At 37.4% G+C, this 10,121-nt stretch overlaps 1 pseudogene across 1 annotated transcript; it reads right to left on the bottom strand.

The window, feature by feature from the left end:
• Nucleotides 1–8,600: 8,600 nt before the first annotated feature.
• On the bottom strand, nucleotides 8,601–9,517 carry LOC311427338 (leucine-rich repeat protein 1 pseudogene; annotated as a pseudogene). The gene has a single exon. The product of its transcript is annotated as a leucine-rich repeat protein 1 pseudogene (transcript).
• Nucleotides 9,518–10,121: the final 604 nt, after the last annotated feature.

The following is a 10,121-nucleotide window of genomic DNA, read 5'->3' as shown; positions in this document are numbered from 1 at the left end:
TAGCATATCTATTTTTTTTTTTTCACATGAATACTACTGAAGAATTAAGTTACTTGAACTACCTACTCACGAGAAATATTTTCCTTTGTCTTTTATAATCATTTTTATGTTGCAGGTATAGATTAGTTGTGTCCTAGAACTGTATGCACCATATTTTTTAAAAAAAATATTTATTAAAACAAGGAAGGACCTGAGACTCTGAAATAAAAGTTGTGATAGTAATTTTTATTTTTATTTTTATTATTTATTTATTTATTTATTTATTTATTTATTTTCACCTTGGAATGCATTCCAGATAGGAGAGATAAGACATGTTGAAAAAAGGAAATTCTGGATGTTGAAAGTTATACCAGCTACAATATTCAAGATTTTCCTGAGCTAGATTTAGCCGAAAATCTGAGTATACACTGAATATTTGAAAAAAAATATAAGAACTGAAAAGTGGACGTGATTAAAAAATATAATATTTATGAGAAGTCTTGTTGGCTATAATTATTTATCATATGTCACAATAAAAAAGGTATGGCTAACTAACAGCTGAGATGCAGAAAGAAATGTCAGTACACAATAATGCCAACGAATTGTCAAAGAATACAGGAAAGAGGACAATTATTACTGGTTTATAAGAGTTGGCTTCATTAGTGACCTCTAACATGAGTCCAGGATGCAAACCCTGGAATTTCCATCTCTAGTTACTGGAGCTGCAAGTGTAGTTGTCACTGTTTGCTGTATTCTCTACCCCATAAATATCTGCTGGGTACTGTGGGACAGGAGACTTGCTAAATGGATTTTTGGTGTGACAATTTAATGTAATATTCACAATTCTCAGGGGAAAAATAATGCCAAGGGGCTTAGTAGGACTGATAATGTGACAAAAACAATAATTTGGGGTGCAATAATTAGGAAATCTTACAGAGTTTTATTAGCCAATGAAATAAAAAGTAGTAGATGGCAACAGGCAAAATAGAACAAATATGGAAATACAAAAATACCTTTAGGAAGTTGTGGTGGTTTTATTTTGCTAGGCAGCTGAAGTCCACCACAACCTCTCTCTTACTTTCCCTTCTCAGAAGAGGAGGGAAAGAAGAAAAGGAAAGAAATAACTCACAGGTTGAGATAAGGATAATTTCATTAAAGGAAAAAATAATTATTAAGGAAAAAAAAATATTAATTAAAGAATTTCACTAAAGAGAAAAAAGGGAAAGGGGAAAAGGGAAAAAAAAAAAAAAAAAAAAAACCAGCAAACAACAAAGCAAAGGCTGTGTGGAAATAAATTACTCTCTACTTCCCACAAACGAGCGATGCTTGACCATGTCCTTGAAGCATTGCCTCAACACATGTGGCCGTTGTTTGGGAGGACAGACATTTTCACAATGAGAGACCACCCCTTCCACCTTTTATTCTATATTCTATCATATGATATGGAATATCCCTTTGGTTGGTTTAGGTCAGCTGCCCCGGTGATGCTCCTTCCTCACCTCTTGCCGACCTGTAGCCTGCTGGCTCTGGGGCTCTGAAGGGAGTCCTGATGCGGTGCCAGTATTGCTCAGACACAACACTGGTGTGATAGCAGTGCTATTCTAGCTCCAAGTGCAGAGCATAGCACTGTATGGGCTGCTGCAGGGAATGTTAACTCCATCCCAGCTAGACTTAGTAAACTACAGCATGATCAGCATGATATTGAAGTACAATGCATTGTGACTCAGATCTTAACATATTTTTTTTGAACATAATGACAATTGTTTTCCTTTTTTTTTTTTTTTTTTTTTTTTTCCAATCTGGATTTTTCTGTTTTTCAAAGCTTATTTGTGTATTAAGACCACCTTTCTGAAGAAATCAGTTTTAAGTCTAACAAAACTATGGAAAAACAAACAAATAAACAAAAACCACAAAACCCATAGACTCCCCAGAATACAAATAAATGCGTTTATCTCCTCAACAAAATAAGGTATGATTCATCCATTCCTCTGGAAAAATTTACACTGCAGTTTCAACAATGGAAAAAGATACCTTTTAATACTTTTGTATGGTAACAAAATCAAGAGAAAGCCAATTTTAACACACTTTGAGAACATAAATTCAGATGTGTTGAATTAGAAATGTTCATGATGTGAGCTGGTTTATATTCAATCCAGACTTTATTTTCGCTTAGTTTTACTTAAAAGTTCAGATTGGTGTGGACCTTTTTGCTGTCTCCATCTCACTGCAAGCACAATTTAGGCTATAACACCACTAATCTGTGTTTGCCTGATGCTATCTCTTTCTTGTGAAATGGTGTGTGCTATTTCTAGTTAGGTGGGATGACAACTGAATCTGTTTAGATGTCAAACTAGTTGTCAGCAATCCCAGACCAGTTTTTATGTTTTTAAATGACTATGACACCTAGACCAATTAAATTAATCCAATTTAAACCAGGTACCCATTTGCATCCATAACACAAGCTGAAGTCAAACCTGCAGGTTTTGACAGACAAATGTTGTACAAACAGACTGTTTGTCCAGAAAAAGTAGTAGTTTCAGCAGTAATTTAGGAAAGGTATGTCATTCATTACTGAAGTGGTACACATTTTTACTCTGTATGAAGGGAAATTACTTCTGAGATCAAGGAATAAGAATACAATAAGACCTAATAGGATCGACAGAATAGGACCTAAATGCTTAAGGGATGTTATGTAGATTAAGAAGTAACTGTATTGAAACAACAGTGCTGGTCCAGATAATACAGCAGTAAAAACCTGGATAAATACCAGTAAATTGGTAAATTACCAGTATACTGGTAAATATAATGATAAAGGTATTGAATTGTAAAGCAATCTGTAATAATGAATGTTACAAAAGGGGTTGTTTACTGTGTGTTTTTCTGGCCTAGATGGAACAAATTTATTATAACAAATACCCAAGAATTAATTTGGACATACAGTTTTTCTAGGTTGCCTAGTTTCTGATTACTACTTTCTGAAATTTAGACTTCTGTATCATATTCCCAAAAGATCATCCAAAGGCAATAATTATTCTTGGAAGGCTGAGATTCCTTCTCCACAGCAGAAGCAGCTTCAGTTACTACTATTCTTTATCAATTTGTCACTCCTTCTTCATCCTTGTTCATCACCTCTCAGGATGTGACAGATATTTCCACTTTGTCCACTTTTCCAGTCCCTCTTGCCTCACATTCCAGCTTCTGTATTACTTTTGTTCTTGTGTTAAATAGTACCTCATTCAGCAAAATGACTGGTGGGGAAATGGTGGTTTCAGAGACTAAATTACAAATCAGTTGTGTTTGGAGATGAAAATTTCAGTGAGCAAATGTTACTGGAGTCAAGTTGCATGCTCAGCAAGGACTACACACAGCCCAGTTATTGGTTCAAACTACGTGTGTATTCCTAAAGGTATCATGAACCTGTTGAAGATCAATTTGTAGCTATGAGAAATAAAGATAGGTGATATTTTTTCTTGCAAAATAAATGACAGTATAAAATCTGCAGAACCATGTGCCCAGGGGCTATATAAATTAATCTAAAAGCTAAACATGTTTTAATGATTTGGAGTTCAATAATAATTATTTAGGCTATACTGTCGAGGATGTATAAGTTGGGGACTAACCTCTTGGAGGAAAAAGGGAAAAAGGGATCTTTTCATAGGGAAAAGGGATCTGGGGATCCTGTTGGACAGCAGGATGACCATGAGCCAGCACTGTGCCCTTGTGGCCAAGAAGGCCAACAGCATCCTGGGGTGTATTAGAAGGACTGTGCTTAGTAGGTCAAGAGACGTTCTCCTCCTCTGCCCTGCCCTAGTGAGACCGCATCTGGAATATTGAGTCCAGTTCTGGGCCCCTCAGTTCAAGAAGGACAAGGAATTGCTTGAGAGAGTCCAGCATAGAGCCATGAGGATGATTAAGGGAGCGGAACATCTCCCTTATGAGGGAAGGCTGAGGGAGCTGGGTCTCTTTAGCTTGGAGAAGAGGAGACTGAGGGGTGACCTTATTGATGTTTATAAATAGGTAAAGGGGGAGTGTCAAGAGGATGGAGCCAGGCTCTTCTCAGTGACATCCAATGATAAGAAAAGCAGCAGTGGGTGCAAGCTGGAACATAGGACATTCTGCTTAAATATGAGAAGAAACTGCTTAAATATGAGAAACTGCTTAAATATGAGAAGAAACTCTGCTCTTGTGAAACCCCACCTGGAGCTCTGGAGCTTGCAGCACCAAAAAGATGAGGACCTTTTATTGCAGGTCTAAAGGAAAGCCATAAAGATTATAAGAAGGCTGGAAAACTTCTGCTTTGAAGACTGAGAGTTATCATTGTTTTGCCTGGAGAAGAGAAAGCTCTGGGGATAATGGACTTTCAAAACTTAAAGGAGGCCTGTAACTAGGACAGAGAAAGACTTTTTACTGGGACTGGTAGTGACAGGACAAGGGACAATGGTTTTAATCTAAAAGGGATATAATCTAATCTTATATCCCTTTAGGTTGGATATAAGGGAGAAATATTTCCACAGCGATGATGGTGAGGCACTAGAACAAGTTCCCCTGAGAAGCTGTGGTTGCCCCATCCACTTTGGACTGCTCAGAGATGAGTTGGCTGGGGATTTGAACAACCTGATCTAGTGAAAGATGTCTCTGCCCATGGCAGGAGGGTTGGATTAGCTGATCTTTAAGGCTCCATTTCAACCCAAACTTTTCTATGGTTCTAAGTGTTCCCTTCTTGTAAATAATAAAGATGGAGTAATATGTTTGCTACATTTTGTCTTACAAAGAAAGGCTGCAAGAGTTAGCGATGTTTAGCCTGAAGAAGAGAAGGCTCTGGGGAGACCTCATTGCAGCCTTTAATTTCTTATAAAAAAGATATAGAGCAAATTTTTCTCAGGAAGCTTGAAATTTCTGTCATTATGATTTCCTTTATATAAACTTTGTTTAAATATTTCCCTGTGTTTTTTGTTTGTTTGTTTGTTTGTTTTGGTGGCATAGCCAGCAGAAACTTAGATTGGGGAAGAAGCATAGAATATTAAAATATTAAAAGGAACCAGATGTTTAAAGTATAGGTAAGATAATATTGGCTTTACCTGTAAATGGAGACTACTAACAAATATACCAACAAAACTAACAGACATGAACATAATAAATTCTTAAGGCAGTGTTTGTCATAAGGAGAGGAAAGATGAAGAATGAAGCAAAGGTCAAAAAGAAACATTTATTTTTCATAAACTGTAATGTCTAGCAGATATAGACGTGCCGTGCAATTGAGATATCACCTGTAATTATAGAAAAAATGAAGAAGACCTTAAAGAATGAAGGGGAATGTATAGAGGAGAATTCTAGAAAATACAATAGAACATTAGCAAATAGAAAAAATAATCTTAAAGAAACAAAGAAAAGTGAAGTAAGATTAAAATCTTTGAATACATGAGAAATGGTAAAGAAATGTGAGTACAATGCCTTTGAGAGGCAACCTTGCAAAGACCTAAAATATGGCAAATCTCTAAACTTCACTCTTTAATTAAGAAAAAAGGTAAGATAAAAATGAAGAAGGGAAGTTGGCTTTAATTAGAAATGTCCATTTGCCAGAAATAGATAACTCTTAACAAATACACAAATAGTCTTGACTACTTTAAAGATAATTGAAAATTCAACAAAACAGAAAAAGAGTCCTGGACTTTGGAATGAAGTTTGGTGACTTCCACAGTCTCTAAAGACATGTGAAAGAAATATATTAGTAACAACAGAAAGAATCAAGGGACTTGAAATTGATAGAAAGAATATTGGCTGAGGCGAAAAGTAGGGCCACAGGGATAATTAGCAGGATAGATTTGCTCACTCTGTAGATCAGTGACCTGCAGGAAAGAAAAGGACTTTTTAGCCAGACCTAGTTTATAAAGAAAGTTGAAATTATGTATTACAACGATTCACACAAATTGTAAATGAATAGTTTTTCATTTCACCACTAACAGAATACTTTTTTTTTTTTTTTTTAAACAAAGAATTTTATAAACAAAGTATTTCCTAGCAGTGATACATTAAAAATTCTATCAATAAAAAGTCTGGAAGAGATCTGTTGAACAGAAAACTGCAAAATTATTGGTGTAAGACTTTGAAATATTCAAGAATATAAGTTGTAAGTAATTGTTATAGTATGACATAAAGAAAGTTTAAGAACGTACTTTGGATTGCAGAAATGGTAATACCATAAAAAAAGACAGCATAAATCTGAGAGGAGAACAATACATCTAAGGACAAACAGAGAATCTAGAAATTTAGGTCATATAAGGGTCATCAAAAAATCAATTGCAAGGGAAGAGTTGAGGTGTGACAAGCTAAAAATGAATATACAGTCTTTGTTGATACAAAGATAAAACTTGAAAAGCATAGGAAGCAGGAGCAAGCATAAACAGACATGACTAATTAAGTGAGATGTTTTGTTCAAACAAACAGTTTGCAAATTTGGCAGTAATAATTAGATTTCAGAGATCTGTTAGATCTCAAAATTCAGGAAGAAATCAACATTCATGCATGTAATGAGAATATCAAGAATTATTGTAACAAGATGACTATTCTATTTAATTAAGGAGATGGAATTCAATGTTTTAGAGCTTAATTTTTACTTCTTAGAAACTGGTTTAAAGTTGAAACCTTTCAACATCTATGTACTAGGTGATTCATATACTATGTTTCATCTGCTATCTGAGTGTTATCTCACTTCTGTTTTAGTAAGATAACACCTATGATTCAAAGCCACTTTTAGTCAGGGGAAGGGCTCCCACTGACTGCCCTAGCATATGCATGTATGTCTGTTTATACAAATAAAGAGAAAGGAATAAGATGGCCATAGTACTTTCTGACATCCTTCTGTCCTCAAGATAGAACATCCTTAGACAATTTCAAGTGTTGCAGTGAGAACATTATTTGCCAAGAGAAATGGCAAATTGTACGTAAACTATATGTAAACTATATTCTGAACAGCTTTCCAACAATAAATACTTTTTCCTTTTTCTTCCTTTTTTTTTTTTTTTTCTCTGTTTTGTGTTACTTCTTCTTTTCTTTTATCTTTCTCTCTCTCTCTTTTTTTTTTTTTTTTTTTTAAGCCCGTTAGAACTATGTCACAGATCCCTTTGTGATATATACATCATATATTTAAAGATTTTTCATTTCTATTTCTGGCTGGGAAGTCCTTTCTTCAACTGCTTTGCCAGAAACCACAGTGTCTCCAGGAAATCAGACACTGATGGTTTCATTCTGAGGTAACAGATTGTTGTAAAACTACTTTAGCTGGTTTAAAGGATTTAGTTTTTTTCCTGGAGAATATACCTCAGTGCTTTGTAGTGCCAATCTGGTAATTGAAGCCTCTTAAATGAACTTTCTTGCCCTGTATGCATGTACCAAGAGTATGCCTGATGAAAAAGAACTAGTAACACCAATAATAAACATTCTTATCCACATTTTTCCATAAACCACTAAATACAGGTTTTCTTAACTCCAGTGGAACATATTAAGGGTGTGTCAGCATAACAAAATGAGATTCAGATCTCAATTTATCTAGAAGATAAAAACTTTAAAAGCTGTCATCACAAGTGACTATAAAAAAGCAAAAAAAGTGCTAATGCTTCAGAGGTATGTAGAGTTCTACTGTAAATTACAGGGGAATTTTCACATTAATATATATATATATATATATCATACAGAATTATTTAAATGACAAAACAGAAGGACTTTTGATCTTATCGAGGCATTTACATTCCTGCTATGAAATTGTTTAAGTATGGCATTGGAATTTTATATTTCCTAAAATAGAGAAAACTCAGTGAAAACCAGTGAGTACCTTAGTGACTGAGAATTTAGTTTGATTTAAAAATTGTCTGAGTTCTATCTCATTGCCTGACACATGCAAGAGTAGCATGAACTCATTCCCTAGAGAGAAGACCAGGGATGTCAAAACAACCATATTGACAACAGCTTTTTAAGCCATTTTCTGATTCTTGTGCTCTGTAGGTGTTTGTGATGGATGCCCAGTGGCTGTGTACAGCATATTACACAGCAGTGCTTACCTTCATGGGATTTATGAGCTAATGTAGCTTTTTTGTTGTCTGCAAAAGGCATCTAATTTTTCAGCTCATAAAACGTCTGCTATGAAATCTGATAAGAACCAAAACCAAGTTTCAGGGGAGTTTTAGTTCATTACTGATAATTATTGCTTTACTTTAAAGACAGGATGATTAGACTTTCAGCAAAACATACAAAACCAGTCTCAAACAGCCAAGAATACATTAAAATAAAAAGGAAAATGAAGTGGGAGACTTACTTCCAAATTCAAAGTAGACTTAACAGTGCAGAATTGGAGATAGTTTCTACCAGTTCATTGCATAGCTACCCTTTATAAATCATCACTGTTTAGCAGGGCTTGACATAGCTTGTCACATTCTGTACCACTAATGAATATAATGTATAAACCTTAGTGCAAAACTCGCAGGGTTGCCTGTAATACACTGTGGAACTGAAAAGAATATGAGATTATAATTTGTTGCGAGGACATTTGTTGTCAACGGAAGGAAGACAAATGCACTCAATACGAGTGATCAGCAAGCTCTCTCCCCGCCAGGCCGACCCCTGCGGCACCCAACTGGGCAGGAGGCGAGCTCGGAACCGGGTGGGAGGTGAGCAGCGAGCACCCTGGCACAGGACGGAGCCCCCCGGGTGAGCCCCTGCCCCATCAGTAGTTGCAGCTGCCCTGCAGGTAGGTGTCGTCCAGGAACTCGGAGTAGCAGTCCAGAGAGCAGAAGTAGAAGACGATGGGCACTTCGGTGCCTCCCATGTTGTCCACCAGGATCACGGTGTGAGCGACGTCGTGCAGGTTCATGGTCACCGTGATCTGGATGAAGCTGCTCAGGCAGGCGCCACTGCACTGGCACGTCTTGGCCACCTCCAGGTCTTCGCAGAGGTGAGAGGGGAGGAGGTGGCAACCGTAAGGAAGTCTGTAATTTATGGTAGCTCTCGCGGCACACTCTAATAAAGTCAATGGTATTTTCAGCTGTATGTTGGGAACAAGAGGGTTAGGCTGCTCAAAAGGGTTCCCAAAGAGATCCAGGCTCTCAAGACAGAGCTTCCTAAAATCACTGGGCAAGAAAGGAAGTTTGTTTCGAGCTGCCGACAGAAAGCGCAGATGATCTAACTGGCCTATCTTGAATGGCAACCTTATCAGCTCATTGTCATCCAGCTTCAAATTAACAAGTTCTCGCAGCTGGCAGAACTGAATGGGCAGTGCTTTAATTTTGTTTTGGCTGAGGTCCAAGCACTGGAGAGACTTCTGAAGGGTGGAGGTGCACAGGGCACTGCTGAAGGTCTCCAGGTGATTGTCATGCAGGTTGAGCTCCTGAAGGAAGACCAGGTCACCGATGGTGGCCGGCAGCTGCTTAATGTGGTTATGGCTGAGGTCGAGTTTTCGGAGCTTCTTAAAGCAGAGCACGCGTGTGTCGATCCGAGCGAGTTTGCAGTACGAGGCCTGGAGATGCTCGAGGGAATAAGGGAAGTGCATAATCTGACTCTACTGGTGTCTGTCGTGCTTTCGGCTGTGCTTCCTGCAACATATGGCGCCCGAACAGGGACAGACCTGAACGGGATCTGGACACTGCTGGCGGTGAACCTGGGCCATGGTTGGATGGAATAAGGGAGGAGCATGATCTGACTCTATTGGTGTCTGTCGTGCTTTCGGCCGTGCTTCCTGCAACAATAATTAACTATTTGTCTTCAGATATTTTGATATTTTGTAATACTGAGTTCCTAATTCTTTCTTAAAACCAAACAAAAACCACATACACACACAAAAACCACCACCACCACCAAAAAAACACCAAACAAACAAAGAAACAAAATAAAACACAGACAAACAAAAATGGTTGAGGAATTTTAGAGAGCAAACCTCAAATTAAAAGCAAGATATTTAATTTACATTCTCTGAAGGGATATTATACTGATTTACTTCAGTCACTGCAACCTGTCAGTGGGTTGTCAGCACTTGGGTATCAGACCTGAAATTCTCACTGAAGAGCAATGGCCAGCCTTTATGAATCGCAGAGCATCTTTGGGGTGCAGCTGGTAAAGCATCCATGGGCTACTCAGGCTCTGTTTTCTGTGCCAGC

Source organism: Aythya ferina (assembly GCF_964211825.1).
Source record: "Aythya ferina genome assembly, chromosome: Z".
NCBI classification, from domain to species: Eukaryota; Metazoa; Chordata; class Aves; order Anseriformes; family Anatidae; genus Aythya; species Aythya ferina.
The sequence above is the reverse complement of the archived record's forward strand: the minus strand, read 5'-3'. Positions and strand labels throughout refer to the sequence as shown.